Consider the following 22,627-nt stretch of genomic DNA (forward strand, 5'->3'; position numbering starts at 1 on the left):
AAGGTGGGGGGGACCATGGATGCAGGACTGCACATGCAGCTGGGCCAGAGAGACCAAAGAGGGTGACGCTGTGGGAACGGGAGGACCCACATAGAGTTTCATACACAGGGACTGAGCTCTGAGCACTGCCCATGTGCGCACTCCCAAGGGCCGCGTGCCAGCCTCCCCGTCTGCATCCCAGCGGCTCTCACAGCAGCCTGGAGAGGCCAGTGAGGGTACCAGGTGAAGATACCCAGACTCACGAGGGCAGGAGGTGGCCAGGAGAGAGGTAGTGACTCGTGGTGGCATTTCCCACCACTTGCTGGTTCAGATCGCAGCTCTGCCCATTCCCAGCTGAGTGATCTTGGATGATGCACTCCACCTTCCTGTGCCTCATTCCTCCCCTCTGTAAGAGGGAGATGGCGGTACTAGTATCACCCACTGCCTAGAGTTCTTTCTTATCAGGATTTCAGAGTTAATAATGTAAAGGGCTTGGTACATGGCTGGCCTGTCCTAAGTGTTGGTTATGATTCTAAGTGAGCACCCAGGTCCGTCTGACCACACAGCCTCTCTATCTGAGGGTCATGACTGAGTTACAGCTGAGCTTCAGCTTCTGCTGTATTAGTAATCTTACTTCACTTAATAACATCCAGTCAGCATGACTTTAGAATTTTGGAGAAACTGTAATGTAACCCTGGAGTAAGTCTGGAAGGCGGCTGTTGAGTGCAGGATGGTGTGAGAAGAGGTCTGGAGTGTGCTGTGATGGACTCAGGGAGGGGTGCACGGTCCCTCCTGCTCCTCCCCTCGTAGACCCTGCACTGCAGTTGGTCAGTTGGATGCCATTTCACAGAGCCGGGGCTGGTGGGGGAGGAAAGTGGCTGTTGATGGTCCTGCACAGCCTATGAGGACGGCTGCTCTGCGTTCAGCCGCCGAGGGAAGGACCGGCCTGGAGATGCTGGAAAGCTTCCCAGAGCCCCGGGGTCACATCCTCAGGGGGCGCCTTGCTGCTTTAAAAGGGAATATCCAGAACATTAAACACCCATATTTCACGATAAGAAGAAAAACATTTTATAAAGCCAGAAATGAATGATTTTAACATATTTGTTATCATTCAATTATACAATATCCTTTCTGAGTAGAGCTAATTAAGAATGGACCTTTTTTTTTTCATAAATATTCCAAGCCCAATAACTTAGGTAAATAACATTCTTGGGCAGAGAAACCTTTAACATGTGTTTTGTATTAGACCCTGTACTGTGTTTCCTTTCTTTTCAAAATTGTGATGGGCGCTGAGCATTGAATAATACTTTCCTTTGCAAATGGCTGCGCTTTGGATTGTGTGAAGTAATTTCTCTGTAGCCTTTCACTTCTCCCAAGACTTTGAATCTGGATTAATTGTTGTTTATAAAGCTTTCCGAGATGCATTGCAGAAAAATGTAGTTGAAGAATGTCTGCAAAAAGCACAGGGGTGTATTTCACAACTGTGCTGTTTTAGAAAAGCATTTGAAATGCAATCTTCCTGAGTCTGGAAAATTCCGAGGTGGCTTATAAACAGACTCGAGTGTTTCAAGTTGGAGGCAGACGTTGGTAAATGTATCTGTACGATGATGTAAAGGCTCTCTTTTCTTTACCTGATTTAAAGCTGGGTACCCATGCCAGGAACCTGGGTTTATTCTGGCTCCTCCCCATCCTCTCTGCACATCCGATCTCCATATCATCAAGTCCTGCAATTTTACTTCTGAGTATTTTTTTGCATGACTTTTCCCATTCCTACATGTAGTTACTGCCTTAGAGTCTCAGCGTTTCTTGCCCGAACTTTTGCAATAGCCTCTGGACAGATTGCTCTGCCGTGGACCTCTGCTTTTTCTCTCCCATCCCCACAGGTTCTTCCCTGTGCTTTAGGGCAGAGGGGCAGACTTCAGTGTGTGTCAGACCAGCTGGAGGGCTCCTCAGATTTAGTAGGTGTGGAGCGGAACCTGAGAATGTGCGTTCATCACATGTTCCCAGGGGATGCGGATGCCCCTGGTCTGGGACCCTGCCCTCTGAGGACCACCTCTCCAGCTACCTAGTCCACACAGCTGGCCTGCCACTGCCTTGCTTCAAAAGGTAAAGGCCAGACTTGCCTGTGTGGCCACAGGGTCACAGTGGCCTGATTTGGGTTTCTGTCTCCAGCCCCCTCTCCCACTGCTCCCCATTTCACCCCATTTCTCTAGTGACACCCAACGGACCAACCCCTTCCCAGCACCTGTGTCTGGAATGCCACCCTCCTCCGTTAGCATGGATGTCACTCACAGAGGTGTTTCTGGGCTCATCTTCACTTGTTGAAATGTGTCACAGGAATGAATTGTTCCATGGCACTCAGGAGCAAGGCATGGCTCATCTCTTTATTTTTCTAGAGCAATTAAATCTCATTTGAACCCTGACTCACCAAGAAAGGTAAGACAGCTCATAGCAGTCATTTGAGGATGGAGTGTGTAGCCCAGGACTTGTCACTCACACACTGCACCCACTTCCTTGTTATTGGTGGTCTACTCATGAATCAAGTGCTTGCTTGGTACCCAGTCAGAGTCTGCTGGAGTCACGCAGGTCGGGGTGCCCCCACCCCTCCTAGTCCTGGAGAACATTCGCTCAGCTGCTCCCTGCTCCATCCACCATGGAGCCTTCTCAGTCTGCCTCTCTGTCTCCATCTCCTCCAGCCCTTCTCCTGCAGCCTCTGAACACGAAGCCTCCTTTCTCCCTCACATAGATAGACCTCTAAACTCAAATATTTTTCAAATGTTGGTGTGTTTAGGAATTGAGTAGTTTGTTAAAATCCAGATTCCTAGAGCCCCCCTTCCCCGCCCCCCAAGAGATTCTTACTCAGGGGAGCTGAGATGGTGCCCAGGAGTATGTGTTTTAATAAGAATTAAAACACTTTTGCTGTAGTTGCTCTGTAGGCCAAGTGTTGAGCAGCATTTACCCACCCCCCTTTTGGACCCAGCAACACAAAAGGCCATTTTGCTATAAATAGTTAAATCATTCTGCTACCGGCTCTATTTCCATGAGAGGACCCCTGACTCCTTGAGGACGAGGCATATGCTTTATTCTTCCTGCACAAAGCCTGGTGCCTTGGATTCAGTACTGATGGCTAAGTGCATGCCGCAAACTGGGGAAGGCACCAAACTCAGGGTTTTGTTTGTTCTTTTCTTTCTTGTGTGATGGTTCTGTGTCCAGAGGTGGAAAGAATTCTGAGGGTCTCTGATGGCTGCCTTCCCCAGTTCTGGAATTCTACTGGCTGAGAACGAGTTGTTTTTTAATTGGCAAAAGGATCGTCTTAGATCAAAGAAAAGCTGCTGAAGTGGCTTTCATGTTGGGATGGCAGCTGGCGAGAGCTTATACATGGAGGGAAGGAAGCTGGTTTACAGGGAACCCAGCCCTGAAGTTCTTGCCGGACTCCTGGTCACATCCCTGGAGCCCTGTCCCCCACACCACATCTTGGAGTTGCTTTCAGGGTGTGAGCTATAGTTTTGATCACAGTGTCCCCAGGTGGAAAGTTGCTGCCCTGCCTTGGTGTAGAATTGAAATGAACAGAATTCTGAGTAAGAGCAATACTAAAAGTTGTGATTTTTATCTTCCAATGAGATTGAAAACCTTCTATGTTAATCCAATGATAGATCCACTTTCACATGAAATCTCTTCCTGTTGTAACATCATTTTCTGAGTTCTGCCTAGGTCTAGGCTATACTCAACAGGGCGTCTGTGGCAAGGGGGAGGTTGGTAAAAATATTCTCAGACTGCAATTCTGAATTATGAAGATGACTTCTATAATTACAGAGCAGTCTTCAGTTATACCTATATTTGCAAAATGTACTTTCACTTGAAAGGGCAAATGATTAAATGTATTAGAAACATTTTCTGCACAAGATTGTGTAGTCATACACTTTTTAAAAAATCTTTTTAAAAAAATATATTTCATTGATTTTTTTACAGAGAGGAAGGGAGAGGGATAGAGAGTTAGAAACATCGATGAGAGAGAAACATCTATCAGCTGCCTCCTACACACCTCCTACTGGGGATGTGCCCGCAACCAAGGTACATGCCCTTGACCAGAATCGAACCTGGGACCTTTCAGTCCGCAGGCCGACGCTCTATCCATTGAGCCAAACCGGTTAGGGCATCATACACTTTTAAGTTATCAGAGAAATGTTTGACACTTTTGAAAACTTTACTTCCAGTCATCTGAGTTGTGTGTGTGTGTGTGTGTGTGTGTGTGTGTGTGTGTGTGTGTGTATGTGTTTCATGTGTGTGCACAGGCCTGCAGAATTAACAGTTATCATAAGAGTGTTCTTTCTTATTTATTTTGAAACCAGTAGCACCAACTCCTCTTGTCACATGTTGTGGTGGGATTTGAGAGGAATGAGGGCAGTTTTGTCAGGATTATGAACTTTTTCAAGAGGATAGCCTATGCATGATAATTCACTTTCTAAAAAAACCTATGCAATCCTGGCCAGGTGGCTCAGTTGGTTGGAGCGTTTTCCTATACACCAAAAGGTTCCAAGTTCAGTTCCCCATCAGGGCGCAAAATTAGGTTGCAGCTTCAATCCATGATTGGGGTGTGCATGGGAGGCAACCGACCTGTGTTTCTCTCTCTCCCTCTCCCTTACACTCTCTTTAAAATCAGTAAGCATATCTCAGGTGAGGATAAAAAAATAAAAGTAAAATAAAATAATAAATAAAATAAAATAAAAATGAAAACAACCCGTGCAGAGCACGTCTGCTTGAGAGGAACTGTCTGTTTTCACGCAGCTCCAGCTCCTCATGCCGTGTACTGCTGGTGCAGTATGCAGCTCGGCTTCTTCACTGGTCATTCCCGTCCATTGCTCCCCGGGAGGCTGACGCCTGCCCAAGGTACAGGAACCTCACTTGGACTAGCATGGTACCTCACCCGTGAGCACTGTCCAGCGGCTTACCTGGGGCCCATGGTAACAGCTTGCCTTATGATGAGAACTAACACAGCCTGTGAGTCACTGTTTTTTTCTGAGCTTTGACTTAAGTAATGTGCAGACCCGTGCATTCTCTCACTAAGCTTTTTTGTATTCTTGTGCTTTTCGAGATGTGTACGGAGAGAGATTTTCCTCTTAGGCGAAGACCTCAGTGTTATACCGATTTCCTTTGTTTTCACGATCTTATGGCAGAATATTTCGTATCTCTGTTGATGGATTGCAGATAGAGCTGACTCTGTGCCTTCCCTCTCAGTCCATACTTTTTCCTGTGCCTCAGTTTCCTCTTTCACCCTCCTCTCCCGTTGGGTCCCTTTCTTCTTGCTTTCTTCTCTTGGCTTGACCCTTCTTTCCTCCCCGCTCTCCGTCCTGCTCCAGGCAGCCATTGCATGCTGAGGTCTTGTGGTTATAATTCTTTTCCTTCTCACAAAAATTCAGTTATTTGAATGGCCCTGCTGTTTGGATTCCGGCTAACTGGGACTTAGTTTCATCTGAGGATCTGAAAACATGGTGCTTATTGGTCTCCATATGCATATCGGAGTTTACCGTTGACACCAAGGAAGGGAGATATTTTAATAAGTCAGTGGTTGCAAAATGCTATGCTTTCAAAATCACTCTTCTGTCTACTACTTAGCAGCTGAAGCATACTGTGCTCATAGCTTGATCTTCCCCTGTAGCGTTGCTATACTGAAGTCACTTCATGGCTTTTCCCCTGTTCGCCTCCCTTTCTCTGACCTGGGTCATTAATTTTAGATTGCACTGCCTTCTTACAGACTGAAGTCATGCACAAAGTAAAACCCTGAAACATTTAGAAGCTATGCAGTATTATATTGTAAACCTGTAAAAATTCTTACCAAGTTAGTGGTTTGGAAGGATTTTCATGAGAACTCCTTCAGCTAAAAGGTAGTAAATTCCTTAAAAATAGCTAAACTTTGGCTTACAACAAGGTCATTGTTTGGCAGTGTCCATGTTTTAAAAACTTTCCAGATCTCAGAGGAGGAAATGATTCTGAGACAATGTGGCGAATTAAAAAATAAAAACAATAAATTAACATTTGCATTATTTTACCAAGGATTGATTTTCTTTCTTCCAACTTTTTATCCTACATTCTAGATAAATTGGACCATGTGAAGAACTAGAAGGTTAGTTTTACTTTTTTTTTTTTAAATTGAAATTGGTTTTTCAGAAGTGGAAATTTGGCAGCAAGTATGGAAACTTGCAAATCGGTTTACAGTGTGTTCTGTGCTTCTTAGTTTAATGAAACCCATAAGAATGAGGAGAGACTGCGTGACTTCAAGTGAGAGAAGGTTGTCCGAGTGTAGGTTTTGCCTTTTCTGGGATTTTATTTTTACTCTATTAATTCAGTAGCATGTAGAATGGCATGTCCATACTTTAGTTGGTCAATAATGGCCTCCAGATGGGTAGAATTTCAACTCCAATAGTTATTTTTTGGTGACTTCATGTAGGAGATGCCGGGAAATGCTTTCTAAGAATGGTATAAAATCACTATTCTTAGAAAGTATGAAGAGGGGTGAGTGAGGTAATTAAAAACACACAATAAAAACTGTGACATAACGGAATATAAGAAATTGGCTAATAACAGTCTTTACAATCAGACACTGTGTTCTGAACTTGACCTCTGATGAGGTAGTATAAGTGTGTATCTATTTTCAATTAACATGGGAATATCTGGAGCCTCTGTGTTCCTTTCAAATAAGATAGAATAGATGGACATTTTTTAAAATGATGGTTTCATCACTAATATATGTTTTCCAACCTGCTGGAGCCCTAATAAGCTCATTTGACTGAACATGGCTCACTTTAGTGTATCCAAGTTTGTGGTACAGGAGCTACTTCCAAATAGATGTCCTCTCTTCATCCTCTGACGGCTTATAGGTTCTGCACCCGGCCTTGTCCTCCTTTCCAAGTCCGTTTCCTTTCTGAGTTTCTTTACTCCCTCGCTTGGGTGCTGTCCTCTACTCTTCCCAGATGGCCCTTTCCATCGCCATCACTGCTGGGCTGCCATCAGCCGAAGCCCACGTGGACATGCTTGTGGATGTCATCTAAACACCTGCCTTCACGGTGCTCTCTGTTAAGGGGTCTGCTCTGCATCTGAACGCACATTATTAGCGGAGTCTGAGAGGGGGTACCTTGATCCATAAACCACCGAGGGCTGTCTTGTGTGTTGTTACTGGACTACCACATTGTCACCCCCTTGGGAGCTTGTTGGAAATGCAGAACCTTGGGGCTCACTGCAGACCTGCCGAGTCTGCATCTGTCCTGCCTTAGAGTGTAAAGCAGTGCTTATACTGAACCTATTTTAATGACCACTTACAAGTTTATCAAAGCCGTGAAAGCCAAAGGCAAAATCCTTGAGCAGTAGAATGTTTTCATTAAGTTACTTCAGAGGACTGGATCCTGGACTCTATTTGAAAAGTTGATGCATGGGTCGTGCAGACGGAGTGAGTTCTGTTTTGCTGCAGCAGAGAACACTTGGCTCCTTTCTGCTTTCTGGTTCTCCACGAGGCTTGAGGGCTGTGCTGGGAAGGATCATCCTTCAGGACGCCCTAGGGTTTCACTAGTAGAGTTTGCTCTGTTCTACAGGCTGGGAGGATCGGTGGACAAAGGGGGAGACAGCCGATGTTGTGCAGTTAATCATTCATTAGTAGTTGTTAATTATTTAAGTGCCTAGACCAGTGTTTCAGAACTGCAGGTAACAACTCTTTGGTGATCCATGAAGTCATCTTAGTAGGTCACAAACAGCACTTAAAAGTGATCTGCGATAGAAGAGAAGATAGATTATAGTTCACATAGGAAGGCTGAGATTGTTTTTAGAAGCTTTAAAAATGTTTTACATGTGATATGTGTATGTACATATAGATATTTAATATAACAACTCAGTATATATGTATATAAAGATATATGCATACATGTACTTCTATATATATGTATGTGGGTATGTGTTGCATTAAAAATGTTTGAAAATACAAAATGATTAGTATTATGGGGAGTTACAGAGAAAGTGGTAAAAGATATAGTTCATGTAATTTAATGGAGGAGGAAGACCAAGCATATATGTTTATTACTGGGTCAGTTTACCAAATGACAAATATGTAGCCTACATATTAATGAATAGTAAACATTCTGCCATTCAGAAATGTTGGGAAATAAAGTGTTATGATTTTTCAGCCATTGTTGTTACCATAGAGCTATCATAATGCCATTGATAGATTTAAATCTTTAGAATCCAGTGAGGTACAGTCAAAACTAAAATGATTTTGAACTTAATTTTTTAAATTGATTTGGGGGGGGGGGCGGAGAGAGAGATGAGAGAGAAACATTGATTGCTTGCCTCCACACAGGACCCGACGGGGATCACATCCACATCTGGGTATGTATCCTGACTGGGAATTGAACCCGCCCCCTCTTGGTGTACAGGATGAAGCTCTAACCCAGCGGTTCTCAACCTGTGGGTCGCGACCCCTTTGGGGGTCGAACGACGCCTTCACAGGGGTCGTCTAAGACCATCGGAAAACACATATATAATTACATATTGTTTTTGTGATTAATCACTATGCTTTAATTATGTTCAATTTGTAACAATGAAATTGGGGGTCACCACAACATGAGGAACTGTATTAAAGGGTCGCGGCATTAGGAAGGTTGAGAACCACTGCAAGAACCATACCCGCCAGGGGTATTTTAAACTTGCTTTGATTTTTTACTGCTGATTTAGCCAACTTTAGGATCTTCTGTATCTTTGGCATAATCGTGGTAAACGTTCAATATCTATGTGTAAGTAAAGCATGGAGAGGCATCCTTTAAGACATAGAATGCTCATTTCCGGGTTCCCACCTGAGGCTTGGCATGTTTTCTCCATTACTTAGCTACTCTTGAAGGTCGAAGAGTCCAGTTTTTGGCTTTTCTCAACCTCTTTCCTCTTCCTGTGTCTTTAGCATCTGGCTTGGCATATTTAGCATCTGGGAAATCTTCTTTTTTTTTTTTTAAGTATATTTTTATTGATTTCAGAGCGGAAGGGAGAGGGGAGAGAGAGAAACATCAATGATGAGAATCATTGATTGACTGCCTCCTGCATGTCCCCTACTGGGGATCGAGCCTGCAACCCTGGCATGTGCCCTTGACCTGAATTGAACCCGGGACCCTTCCGTCTGCAGGCTGACGCTCTATCCACTGAGCCAAACCAGCTAGGGCCGGTAAATCCTTATTGAATGAATGCATGACTCTCTTAGTAGCTCCTCATTTCTCTTGAGTAAAAGCCAAGTCCTTACCATTGCCTAAAAGCCCATGGGTTCCCTGTGGCCTGCCTCACGTCATTTCATTCACTCATTCCAGCCACCCTGCTTCTTGTTCCTGGACTTCTCCCTGGAACGCTGTTCCTCACATACCCATGTGTCCATCCCTTTGCCTCCTTCCAGCCTTGGCTCAGATGCCACCTTCTCAGGGAGCCTTCTCCAACACAGCTTCCCTCGACCCTGCACTGTCTATCCCCTGCCCTGCTCTATTCTTGCCTTTCTACACGGCACTTACCACTTCTGAGCAAATTGCTTCATTTACCTGTTGAGTAGGTTTATTGTTGGATGGTCCACCCTGATTGTGCTTGCTGATGTAACCCCGGATTGTATCTGGCACTTAGTGGGCACACATAACAACCTGCCAGTGGTTTGCATGGTTGAATGAGTTTGAGTGTGGATTTTGACCTACTTTGGTTTCTTCTTTCCACCTTACGTGACGTGGTGACTTTTCTGGTCTCTTCCTGGCATTTAGCATTCACTCCACCACAGTACTAGGGATTCAGCACATAGAAACAACTCTTTTAGAAGTTCTTATTGAAATGGAGAGTTGGGTCTATATTTAATGTTAAATATTAATAAAGGTCAATAAAATATTGATAATTTTTTTCTTTGGCTTATGAAAACCAATCTTGACATTTTTTTCTAACAGCACAGACTTATTGATGTTTGCTCTGTTTCCCATATTAAATTTTGGGTTTTCATAGAAATAACTTCAGTCCTTTTTATTTTCTGATAGTATGTGCTAGGAAACTTGAGACATAACGGGTCTTCAAAAACATTGCTGCTTTGCCAGCCTGGGACTGAGTCTGCTGTGGCTCCTGAAAAGTCCTGGCTGTGGCCTCCCACTGTGCCAGTCTTTGGGGGTCAGGACTCTCATCTGCCAGTGTGGTTCCACAGCGTCCGTGTTCATCTCTGCCTGTGGAGTGTTCACGGAAAAGACCAAAAGGGTGGCCTGGCCAGTGTGGCTCCCCTTATCTTCATTTGTTAGCTGCTGAGTTCAGAGTTGATGTGATTTGCCTGAGGTCTTGTAGGCAGTAAGTGGTGGATCTGGACTTGAACCCAGGCCAGGCTGTGTCTGTGGCTCTACCTTTCAATGGCCCAGTTGTGCGCATGGACTTCCTGTCACAGTGACTGAGTATTTGATTCCCGTTTTGGCTCATACAGATATGGTAACATCTTCATTTGGATGTGTGCTAGTATGCTTTTTTTAGAGTATAATTTGACCCCGAGAACTCCTTCCATGATGCCTGGGAAACAAGACAGTATTGCTTCTTAAGGAACGAAAAAGGATCTTGATGTCTTAGAAAAATTGTCAAGTTTTTCATCCCTTTTAAGTACTTTGTGATCTTCTGTGGAGGTGTCAGTCTTGTCTTTTTTTCCCTTGAGTTTGGAAGTAACTAGGAGACTGGTCACTGTTGGACTTGAATATCACTTAAAGTAAATCATCCCCTTTTTTGTTATTTCCTTAACGTGCTCTTTCCAACTTTGTTAAAAACTATCTCTCCTCCTTCTCCCTCAACGCCCCCCCTCCCCACCGTCTTATGCTATGAAACATCTGCTTCTCCCATCTTAAGGTTTGTCATGCCCCTGAGCATGTGTGTTTGTGCGCATGCGTGCCCTTGTGCCCGGGCCGCACCTTGGCTGTGGTGCTGGTTGCAGCACAGTGTTGTCTGAGGGTGGCCTTGTCCTAGTTTCCTCATAGATGGTTCTGGCCTTTATTAAGCTTGGGAGATGGAACTGCCGTACTTTGCAGCATGAAGAACTCAATGCAAACCAGCAAGGAAGATAGGAAACCTGTCTGTGGTTTAGCTTTAGGCAGGTGGACTGTTTTTGCTCTGACTGAAAGAGTTTCTTGTTTGAAGGGCGAGGCCGGGCATGAAGGGCCCTGGCATGGGGACTTCTCTCTGAAAGTCTGTTGGCCGCCCTGCCCTGCTGTCTTGTCAGCTCAGACCTCGGTGGCTGTTTCTGTCCTGCGCTGGCCAAGATGATGTGTGTGTGAGTCCATCTGCACTGCCTTCATCCATTAGATGTGCCCCCCAAGGAGCTTTTGGGGGCCAGGTCTTTGAAGAGTCCGATCCCTTCGACTGTACCCCAGGAAAGCCCCAGGGCCAGTTCTCTGTGCTCCAGAAGAGATGATTTGTGGGTGTGGCTGTCGCAACGCTTTATTTCTACCAGGAAACAGAATGCATCTGCTTTGAAGAGGTCCTTCCTTTCTATTTTGGGAAGTAAGCCAGACAGCCGATAGACAACATCTGGCTTTGGGGTCCTTCTCCTTCCTTCCCTCCGGCTTAGTGCCTGCTGGGAGTTGCTCAAAGTCACCCTCTTTGCATGCATCCCTCAGTGTTTGAAAGGCACCAAGAAATGGTTTCTGATGCTTTGTTAAGAAACAACTTGTCAAGCCCTTGGTCGAGGCCCGATGGCCAGACCCTGCGTGTGGCCGCCTGGTGCCGATGGTTTGCATCTCATGCTGGGCTCTGCAGGGAGGCTGCTGGCAGTGCTTCCTGTGGGCCCCTCAGGCCAGTCTCAGCTCGTGAGGAAGCCGATCCTTGGGCCACAAAGACACACCTGTGGTCAGCATTTCTTGGCATTAGTTTACTCTGAAACAAGTCAGCTCCATGAGAGAAAGTATCAAAACGAAAACTGTGGCATTTATGGGTTGAATGAATGCACACATGCATTTTGTGTCTTGAAAATGTACCTGACAGCCCTAGCCAAACCTGACAGGGCCAGTTTGGCTCAGCGGATAGCGCATCGGCCCGAGGACTGAAGGGTCCCAGGTTTGATTCTGGTCAAGGGCACGTACCTTGGTTGCAGGCTTGATTCCTGGCGTGTGTGGGAGGCAACCAATCGATGTGTCTCTCTGACATCAATGTTTCTCTCTCTGTCTGTCCTCCTCCCTTCCACTCTCTAAAAATCAATGGAAAAATATCCTTGGGTGAGGATTAACAAAAAGAAAAGAAGCCAAAAAGAAAAGAAAATGTATCTGACACAAAAATCTATGCATGTATGTTCCTGCGTGTGGGCCCGTTGTTAAGAAACACCACAACATTTCTGAAAGATGTTGTAAAGCAAAACATGGTTCTGGAAGGAGAGCTGTGTGTTCTGTTTTCCTTTCTGTAGCGTTAAGTACATTATCTCCATTTGTGCTTTTTCCTGTCCCAGTTTATAAATGTTCGCGAAGTGGTTCTCTCCTCTTGTCTCCCTCCAGAGGTCATGATGTTTGCAATGGCTGCACTTCACGGGACCCCATCCCCAGTGGGAGCCAGCCCTGTGTCAGAGAAAGGAAGGAAGCATGCGGTCAGGTCTCTCTCGTAACCTTTGTGCGGAACACGTGTCTTCCTTTACCTTAAAGAGGAAGCGAGGACGTTCTGAAGATTGAGAACAAATGTGCCCCACTTCCTTTGTGATTTCCCAATACCGGCCATTCATATAGCCCCTTCTGGGTGGAGGCAGGTCCTTGTTGCGTGTTACTTTTCAGGAATACCTGCACTCCGCCTCTTCTTGCTCTGCCTCTCACCAGTCTCTGGTTCCCAAACTGCAGCCACTGAACCTGCAGTGCCATGTGAACTGCTGGAAGCGTGTCAGGAACGTGGCCTTGAGGAGACGGCTTGGGGTTAGTGAGATCGCCCACAGGACCACGCTTTATCACTTTGGAAAGCCATGTGTGGATTCCTCAAATGCTTCGCGCCAAGGGTGTGAGAGGACCTCCGCCAGCACCTCTGTGAGCGCCTGTGCTTATTAATTCCCTTCAGTGCCCTTCTCTCAAGGGAACAGTTCTTCTGAAGGCTTGCTTTCATTTGTGGGGGCATAGCATTAACACTCAGCCTTCTTTTCCTTGCAGCACTGGACTTTGTGAAGACCTGTGTTTTGTGAGATTATGGAAAAGGCAGGCACTTACTAGAACTGAGGGTGAAGGGAACTGGGTAGGGTCCATCTTCTGGGCCTGTTTCTTTCTCTGCACGGGGAGGCATCTCAGTGACCCTCCAGTTCCCTGCTGTGGGCCATTGGCTATTTTCACACATAGAGATGGGCTCAAGAGAGTTAAAATTATGCTGGGAAGAAGAGGCGAGTTTATTGAAATTCTCTGCCTCGTATGTCATGGGACTGGTGTTTTTAAGTTTTTCTTGGCTTGAGTTTGAGAACTGCTGCCTGAGAGACTGAGCACCAGGGGATGGATAAACCTTGGAGATGACGTTCAGGTTTACTGAGTGATTTATGTGCGAGTAGGACTATATAATAAGATCCTGAATATAGGTTTCAGGAGAGCATGATATGTTTCTGTTATGAATGAAGTGTTTATTTTGAACTCTCTTAAGTAATTTAACTGATTTGAATACTTAAAAATATCCCTTTTAGTAAATCAGGTCTTTCAAAATCTAAAATAAACACAACGTTAGTCACAATCTTCTTTGAAATAAAAAGACAATAATTTATCTCTTAAGGATAACAGAAACAGTATATTTATGCATTCAACTTTAAACAGAGATTTAAAAAAATCTTGCTTAAAAGAATTAAAAATCATCAGCTTAAAAATAGAAAAATCTTAAAGGACTTTTGAAATAGGTTGTCAAGAAGTTGGGTTAACGTTTGTTTTAGAATTTTTTTTTTTTTTTTTTTTTTTTACTATTAAATACGTTATATTTTATTTTTTTTTCTTAAATGTATTTTATTATTCAACATCTTTTTTTTTTAATTAAATCTTTATTGTTCAGGTTACATTTGTTCCTCTTTTTTTCCCCCCCATAACTCCCCTCCTCCCAGTTCCCGCCCCACCCTCCGCCCTCACTCCCCACCCACTGTCCTCATCCATAGGTGCACGATTTTTGTCCAGTCTCTTCCCGCATCTCCCATTCCCCTTTCCCCCCCAAGAATAGTCAGTCCATTCCCTTTCTATGTCCCTGATTCATTATAATCACCAGTTCATTCTGTAAATCAGATTATTTATTCACTTGATTCTTAGATTCACTTGTTGATAGATGCATGTTTGTTGTTCACAATTTGTATCTTTACCTTTTTCTTCTTCCTCCTCTTAAAGGATACCTTTCAGCATTTCATATAATACTGGTTTAGTGGTGATGAACTCCTTTAGCTTTTCCTTATCTGTGAAGCTCTTTATCTGACCTTCAATTCTGAATGATAGCTTTGCTGGATAAAGTAATCTTGGTTGTAGGTTCTTGGTATTCAGCACTTTGAATATTTCTTGCCATTCCCTTCTGGCCTGCAAAGTTTCTGTTGAGAAATCAGCTGACAGTCGTATGGGTATTCCCTTGTAGGTAATTGAGTCTCTTTCTCTTGCTGCTTTTAAGATTCTCTCTTTGTCTTTTGCTCTTGGCATTTTAATTATGATGTGTCTTGGTGTGGTCCTCTTTGGATTCCTTTTGTTTGGGGTTCTCTGCGCTTCTTGGACCTGTAAGTCCATTTCTTTCACCAGGTGGGGGAAGTTTTCTGCCATTATTTCTTCAAATAGGTTTTCAATATCTTGCTGTCTCTCATCTTCTGGCACCCCTATTATTCTGATGTTGGTACGCTTGAAGCTGTCCCAGAGGCTCCTTACACTATCTTCATATTTTCGGATTCTTTTTTCATTTTGCTTTTCCGGTTGGGTGTTTTTTGCTTCTTCGCATTTCAAATCTTTGACTTGATTCTTGCGCTCCTCTGGTCTGCTATTGGGTGTAATATTCTTTATTTCAGACCATGTATGCTTAATTTCTAGTTGTTTCTTTATCATAGCATCGAGGGTCTCATTAGTTTTCGTGAGGCTCTCCAAAAGTTTATTGCAAGCCCTCAAAATTGCGTTTTTTAGCTCTATATCCTCCATTTCTGTCATGTTTTTTTGTCTCCGCATTTTTTATGCTTTCTTGGTGCACCCCCTAGTGGTCTTTGTGCGCAGTCTTGTTCTAGTTGAGCCTTGATTGTTGTAGTTAATACTAGAGGGATTTGACCACCAGGCCGACTGGCTGTGTGAATCAGCTGTGTCTGCCGCGGAAAACTTCTGTCCTCTGGGGAGGTGCTAATCTAGCCTTTGCCTGAGGCGATCCGGCAAATGGCTCTGCGCAGGGCTTGGGCGGGGCGGGATCAACAGGGCGGACGGAGGGAGCAGTTATGGCCGCTCTCAGTCCCGTTCCCAGAGGCTCTGCTTCTCAGAACCCCAGGAACCGCTGCAAACCTCGGAGCGAAAGCTACCTTCCAACTGATGCCAGACAATCCCGCTTCTCCCGTTTGAGTCCGAGTCCCCAGCGATTCGCCCAGATCTGGGGCTCAGAGTCTGAGACTCCCTCCTGATTGAAAACAACAACCGCGCCCTCAGCCACCAGCCCGCTTTGCGCGCGCACCTCCGCACCTGAGTATTTTCCACACTGCGCCTCCTCTGAGCCTCGGTGTGCTGTTATTTTTCCTTCTAGTTGAAGAGTCTCTCCTCAGCCAGCCTTCCTGTGGTTCTGGGTGATGTCCGTTCCGTCTTTTAGTTGTATTTTTGAAGTGGTTGTTTGCGGCAGCAGTCTCCGGTGTTTACCTATGCCGCCATCTTGGTCTCTCTTGTTTTAGAATTAGAAATTTGACTTGTACAGCTGTTTCCATTTTGATTGGGAATGAATTATTAATATGAATGGAAAATTAAGAATGAGTCACAGATTCTTACTTTGAAAAATTTCTTAGGGAATTTTTTTGTTTTTAACCTTTAGCTGTGAGATAGCAGAATGCCAGAGAAGTGGCAAGGATTTTTGGAAAAAGCCAAAACAAAAACATTAGTGAATAACATTTCTAAGTGCTGACTGAGATTCACAGGTAAAATGAAATAACCAGTACTGGAAAATTGTGTTTTCGTCATTTGGGATAGAGCATGAGGCTAAGTGTCTTCCACCCATTTGGAAATTAATTTTGAGGTTCTAAGCTCTGCCCGGAGGGCTTGTATGAATTCTGTTGCTTTGGCCTTATCGTAGTAACTAGAGATTGACAAATCATAACTCTTTTAATTTGGCTTAATTAAAAAAATGTTAAGGGCCTCCCATGTGCCACATACTCTGCAAAATCTTGGGGATGCCAGGGAGATGGTAATGTGGTTCTTGCCCACAAGTTGCTCATAGTCAAGTAGGATAAATGAAGTTTCATTTATGGATGGATGAGGCCGGTAGAGATGGCTGTTCTGATGTACAATTATGTATGCATTTAATACAAATATATGTTATATATCCCCATATTTAGTAAGTTACTAAATTATTTGCTATGTAACAAATTGCCATACACTTATAGCTTAAACCAACACCCATATATAGGCTGTCCCAAAATTCACGCAAGAAGTAATTTTGATAGAAAACATAGGTTTATAATTAAAAATTGTAAATTTTTTATTGATTCATAAAGTATACAGTATAGGGTTATGTATGGAATTAGCACATCGGGTAAATGGCCTCCACGGCTGGCTTTGCTGGCACATACGCAAAGCCGTGGTCTTCATTGGTCTTCATTGTCCCTGCTCCTGGGCCATAATTGGTACTTGGTAATGCTTATCAAATTGAAGGGATTGAAATCAAAGGGCAACAGATATTAGAATCTGATTCAATAAACCAAGTAAAATTAGGCTTTTATTTTATTTTTTTGTTGTTAATGCTCACGCAAAATTCAAATCTTGCGTGAATTTTGGGACACCCTATATTACCTCACAGTTTCCATGGGTCCGGAGTCTGGGTATGGCTTAGTTGGTTCTCTGCTCAGGATCTCAGAAGGCTGCAGCCAAGGTGCTGGCCCAGCTGTGTTCTCCTCTGGAGGTGTGAATGGGGAAGAGTCCACTTATAAGCTCATTCAAGTTGCTAGCAGACGCCATTTCCTTGTAGGTGGGGGATTGATGTCCCTGTTTTCTTGCAGGCTGTCAGCTGGGGGCTTGCTCTCAGATCCTTGCTATGTGGCTCCCTCACAAGCCCTGTCATGACATGGCAGCTCACTTCTCTAACTCCAGAAAGTGAGTCTTACTGTCTAGTCTGCTGAAGTGGAGTGGTAAATAGCATAACCGAATGAAGGGAGTGACATCCAATTATTTTTGCCATATTCTGTTGGTTAGAAGCAAGTCACAAATTCTGCCTGCACTCAGGTGGAGGGGATTATACAAAGGTGTGACCTGTTGGGGGTCACCTTAGAATTCTGCCCACCTCAGTACATTTCTGGTTGTTCCACTGACTTGTGTTCCCAAGAAATCTGATCATAATTTAAATGCCAGGAAGACTGATGGAAGCGCACTCCCCGTTGAGAAATAAAATCTGTTATCCGGCAAATCAGAAGTGGATTGTTTTCTTCCCTCAGTGGTTAGAAAACAGGCGGAGAAAATAATGCCTGTAGGTTCACAATATTGATAGGAAGGAGTTACACAAAAATAGTGAGGTGTTTGGCTCTTGTGTTTGGGGTGGACCGCCACAGGAATCTCACAGTATCCTCTGGCTAGACGTAGTCATTTTTAAAATCTGGATGTCTTAGCATTGGCTGATCACTCAGGAGTGGCATATGGCAGGAACACGCTTTGAGGGACAAGTCTCCTGGAGAGTACACTGCAGCACACAAGCTGGACAGATGGTGGCTTATTCAACCTTGGACAGGAGTGTAATCCTACTCATTGGCAGGCGGCGGGCTGAGAGGTGCTCGTGGTATCTGAGGCAGAGCTGACTTGAGTTTACCTGAAACGGCTTTGTAAGGCATGAGGTGGTCACCTGATGTGACCTGGATGGCTTAGTGCTCACAGAGTCTACTTATCAAGTTGGGATGAGGATGCTGGTGACAGATTGTGTGACCTGGAAGTGGACAGAGTCTGGAGCACTAAGTGGAGGACGTTCTACTAACAGAGTGTAGGGCAGGTGTAAAGACAGCCTTGTAGATAGAATCACGGATGTTACCACCCTAGCTAGGTCTTCACTAAGCAGGGGTCGGTGTTGCTCTCACAAAATTAAATATGCATTTCATGGGTGGAAAAAGGTACGGGGCTGGACCTGCCTTTCTTTACCATGAAGGATCGGTGGATCGGTGTGTTTGCAAGATAATTTGGATTGTTAAGAAAGAGAATGGTCTTTTCACAGCCATAGTTAGAATGTTTATGATTAAAAAAAAACAACCCCCAAATCCAATTAGGACATCATCCATTATTTGTTTGTGGCCCCTCATTGAAGAAAAGGACTGTGTGTTCAGAAGAACAAGTGTGGATCCTTTGATTGGAAGATGAGAACTCGGTGCCCCTGTGGCTGCTGGAGAGCTGACGACAGGGAGATTTTGTTCCCACTTCAGTCACATCTCTTACCCCAGATTTTTAATTCAAATTCCCTCCTCCTTTTCTTTAATATTTGATGCTTATTTTTGTATTCTTCATTTATTCATTTTTGTATTTGTGCCTTTAATTGTGGCAGTCCTCACATATTTTTTGGAACTTGGGGAAGGGGCTGTACTAAGTGAAACCAAGAAATGGTTCACTGAAATTCTTTATTTTTCCTTTTAGCAGTTCAAGTTCTACATTTGTAACATCATCCACTTACAAGACCATTTCAAGAACTGACATCAGTTTTCATACAGCTTAAAAGGTGAGTAGAACTTAAGTCTCTTCTTTTTTAAAACAAAATTTTAAATTGATTTTTAGAGAAAAAGAGAGGAAGGGAGAGGGAGAGAGAAAAACCATCGATTGGCTGCCTCCTGCATGTCCCCTCAACACGGGCATGTGCCCTCAACACGGGCATGTGCCCTGACCAGGAATTGCATGTGCCCTGACCAGGAATCGAACCAGTGACCTCTTGGTCCATGGGATGATGCTCAACCAACCGAGCCACAAGGGCCGGGGCCAGACTCTTCTTTTTGATAATGTTTGTGAAGCAGACCTTGTCCCAGCACTAACCATTGAGATGGTGTTCTTCTCAAGAAAGTTGCACCAACTTCTAGGTGTAAAAACTACTAGCAGTTTTTTCTGATAGGAGGACAGTTGTATGATATCAGATTAAATATGACCTTTTTGTTGAATACACAAGCATATTCCCAGTGGGCCGGAATATATATTAAATATTTCTAGATTTACTAAAATACCTGAAGAAAAATAATTTTACTATTTTGCTGAGCTTGAGCATTTAATGCCCAGACACAAGGGATTCTTTATTTCTCATTCTAAGTTTTTTGTTTTGCTTGGTTTCTTACTTCATAAATGGAATAATACTATGGTTGCCATGAGAAATAAATGAGCCACGCTGCTTAATACAGCACTTGGCATATAACACACACTGAATACATGTCAGTTCCTTTCTCTCAGCTTTGTGACATCAGGCGAGCAGATTTTTCTTTGTATCGGTAGTACACATGGTCTGTACAATGAAGTGGGGGTTGACCTCCTAATTTGCTGCATTTGGTTTTATGTTTTTTGGAGGGTGGGGTGTAAGTGGCTGGGCGTTGGGGTTTCTGGAACTAGAAGCTTAGATAACCCCTATGTGTTTTGGTTATCTCTGGACATCCTCAGACTCCAAGCCTACATCGGAGCCAGCCCCAGTGGGGACAGTCAGGAGGGTGCCAGGCGCATCCTGCCCCCCTCAGCCTGCCCGCCGCCAGCTTTTCACCTGAGGCGTGCCTCTTCAGAGCTTTGTGCCTCTGTTTTTCTCAAACTCTTAAGGGATTTCAGTGATTCCTGTTCTGCCCAATTACCAGGCTGTGGGAGCCTCAAATGGAGAAATATTGAGAGTCTTCAGGAAAGTAAGAAAGGCTCTAAAATATAAGGCGTAACTTTTTCCTAAATTTTTAATGTGCCAGGTGTAACTCACTGTTTATGCTCAATCCCTTACTAGAATGTAAGCTTTGTAAGGTCAAGGACCCCCCCCCCCACCCCCCAACACACACACACATTTCTTTTTTTCTAGGGCCTAAAACACTTCCTGGTACACAGGAGGAGTTCAATACAACTTCTGTCAAATGAAATGAATTAATGAAGATCACTCCTGGAGGCTCATTTAGCCTTTTTATTTGTGGTTGCTGTTGGAACTAGATGAGGCGATGGGCGAATCAGGAGGCATTTAATGTGCTTCCTCATTGAGGCACACGGAAACCTGAATTTCAATGGAGTTTTCACAGTTTGGAACCTTCCTAAAACTGTAGGTGCTGAGGAGCACACGGCATGTAACACACCACCCTCTCAGTCAGTGTTGGGTGCAGTTCCTCTGCGTTGCTGCGTGTGTGCAGTTCACGTGTTTCTTTCCTGAGTGGATTTCCCTGCCAGACACCGGAAGGCTTGGAGCCCATTCAGTGGGCTCGCTCAGGGTGGGTGGTAAGCTTTCATGGTGCATTCGGGCTGCGCGCCTCACGGATGCTTAGTGACTGATGAAATACTTCCCATTCGTGTGATTCTTGATTACTTGACAGGACGCCATGATGTGTGAGAATCCCTTATCTTCCCTGGCTTGGTGAGTGTTGATGAGCTGAGTGTTGATGAGCTGGGCTCTTTTTCTTCCATAACTTGGCACACCCACCACTAACTTTAAGTGGAGGTGGCCTCTCATTTTTACCAGGGCCCAGAGAGTGTGGGTGCTCTTTAATTTCTCTTTCATCATCTCAGATATAGTCCTTTTTGACTCTACCCACCAAACACTAAAACTGTCTTCAAGTAGAATTTTACTGAATAACTAAATACACCACTGGATTATGCCCCTAAGGACTGTACAGCTTGATTTACAAAATTTCAACAAAAGTAGAAATAATTCTTGCAAATTACATAAGTACCTGATTTCCCCCATATATGGGGTTACTGCCTCTGTCAGCTATTTTAAGCAACTTTCAAAATTGGTAATGGAAAACTTTTTTTTTCTAGCTACATTACTGTATATGGATTTTAAATACAAAGGTACAGTGCTCCTCTGAACATCAGCAGTTAGAGAGCAGATCCTGTCTGCAGAACTGCACGCCGCTTTGTGCTTCTCAGGTCATTTTCTTTCTCTCTTTTTAATTAATCCTCACCCGAGGATATCTTGATTTTTAGAAGGGGATGGGGGAAGGAGGGAGGGAGGGAAGGAGAGAGAGACAGAGAGAGAGAGAGAGAGAGAGAGACAGACATCCATGTAAGAGAAGAGAAAGAAGAGAAGAGGGGAGGGGAGGGGAGGGGAGGAGAGGAGAAGAGAAAGAAGTGAGAGAGGCACATTGATTGGTTGCCTCCCGCACGTGCTCCCACCAGGGCCCGGGATCAAACCTGCAAACCTGCAACCCAGGTGCATGCTCTTGATCAGGAATCGAGCCCTTCGGTGTGCGGGCTGATGCTCTACCACCGTGAACATGGGCCAGGGCTCAGGTCATTTTCAAGCTCCTACTGGGATTCTGAGATGTTTTAAGAATTTTGCATGTGTAAAGTAGGTTCTTAGAGCTGACTGTCCTGAAATTTATAATCGCTCTTTTAGTTGTGGTGGAGTGCTGGTGCTGTGACTCAGTTGAGCACAGAGCTGCTGAATGTAGGTGAAGAAATCATTATTCAAGCTTTTGCACGATTTCTTGTCCTATTCATGAGAGAATGAAACTTCAGACTGAGAACTGGTTGGCTCCCAGCACAGACAGGAAAGGGTTAGGTGGGGAAAATCCACCTCTCTTTTGTTTTTTCCCCAAGGTCCTTAAGGGACCTGAAGTGGATGGTGAGGACCAGGGAGCCATTTGAAAATCAGCCTGAGACCTGTGGTTCCTGTGGGGAGATGCTCCAGCAATTAAAAAATAACCTTAGGCCCAGCCGGCATGGCTCAGTGGTTGAGTGTCAACCTATGAACTAGGAGGTCACGGTTTGATTCATGGTCTGGGCACATGCCCAGGTTGTAGGCTTGATTCCTAGTGGGGGACATGCAGGAGGCAGCCGATCAATGATTCTCTGTCATCATTGATGTTTCTATTTCTCTCTCCCTCTTCCTTCCTCCCTGAAATCAATTTAAAAAAAAGAATAAAAAAAACCCCTTAGATATAGATATAGTGCACCCCTGACCTGGATTTCCTGTATTTGCATTAAATTTAAACTTTTAAGGTAAGTCAAAGAGGATCAGTGGTGCTGGGAGAAGTGCCACCTTTGAGTGTAAGTCCCTGATGTCTACAGCGGCACATAAAGTAATGCTTATTTTCTCTGGATGTGTCCTTGGTAGTGTACAATTAAATAGATTAAACCATGAAAATGCGGTCAAACAGACACATTCCAAGCTGTGGTATAAATGACCGAATTCTGCTGGGGGTTCCCAGCCTTGAAGGAGGATTTAGACCAGGGGTGGGCAAACTTTTTGACTCGAGGGCCACAATGGGTTCTTAAACTGGACCGGAGGGCCGGAACAAAAGCATGGATGGAGTGTTTGTGTGAACTAATATAAATTCAAAGTAAACATCATTAAATAAAAGGGT

General features: G+C 44.3%; 1 protein-coding gene across 3 annotated transcripts in view; it reads left to right on the plus strand.

The window, feature by feature from the left end:
* Positions 1 to 22,627, plus strand: part of LDLRAD4 (low density lipoprotein receptor class A domain containing 4) — a 335,092-nt gene that overhangs the window by 39,328 nt on the left and 273,137 nt on the right. For 2 of the 3 annotated variants that reach the window (XM_014540290.1, XM_005866917.2), the window contains exon 2: positions 18,741 to 18,822. The gene's annotated coding sequence lies outside the window, so the exon portion shown is untranslated. Of the gene's footprint in view, positions 1 to 6,074; positions 6,101 to 18,740; positions 18,823 to 22,627 lie in introns of those variants that run through there. The other variant, XM_014540291.1, reaches the window with a different exon arrangement.

This window comes from Myotis brandtii, unplaced genomic scaffold (assembly GCF_000412655.1).
Source record: "Myotis brandtii unplaced genomic scaffold, ASM41265v1 scaffold240, whole genome shotgun sequence".
Lineage (NCBI taxonomy): Eukaryota > Metazoa > Chordata > Mammalia > Chiroptera > Vespertilionidae > Myotis > Myotis brandtii.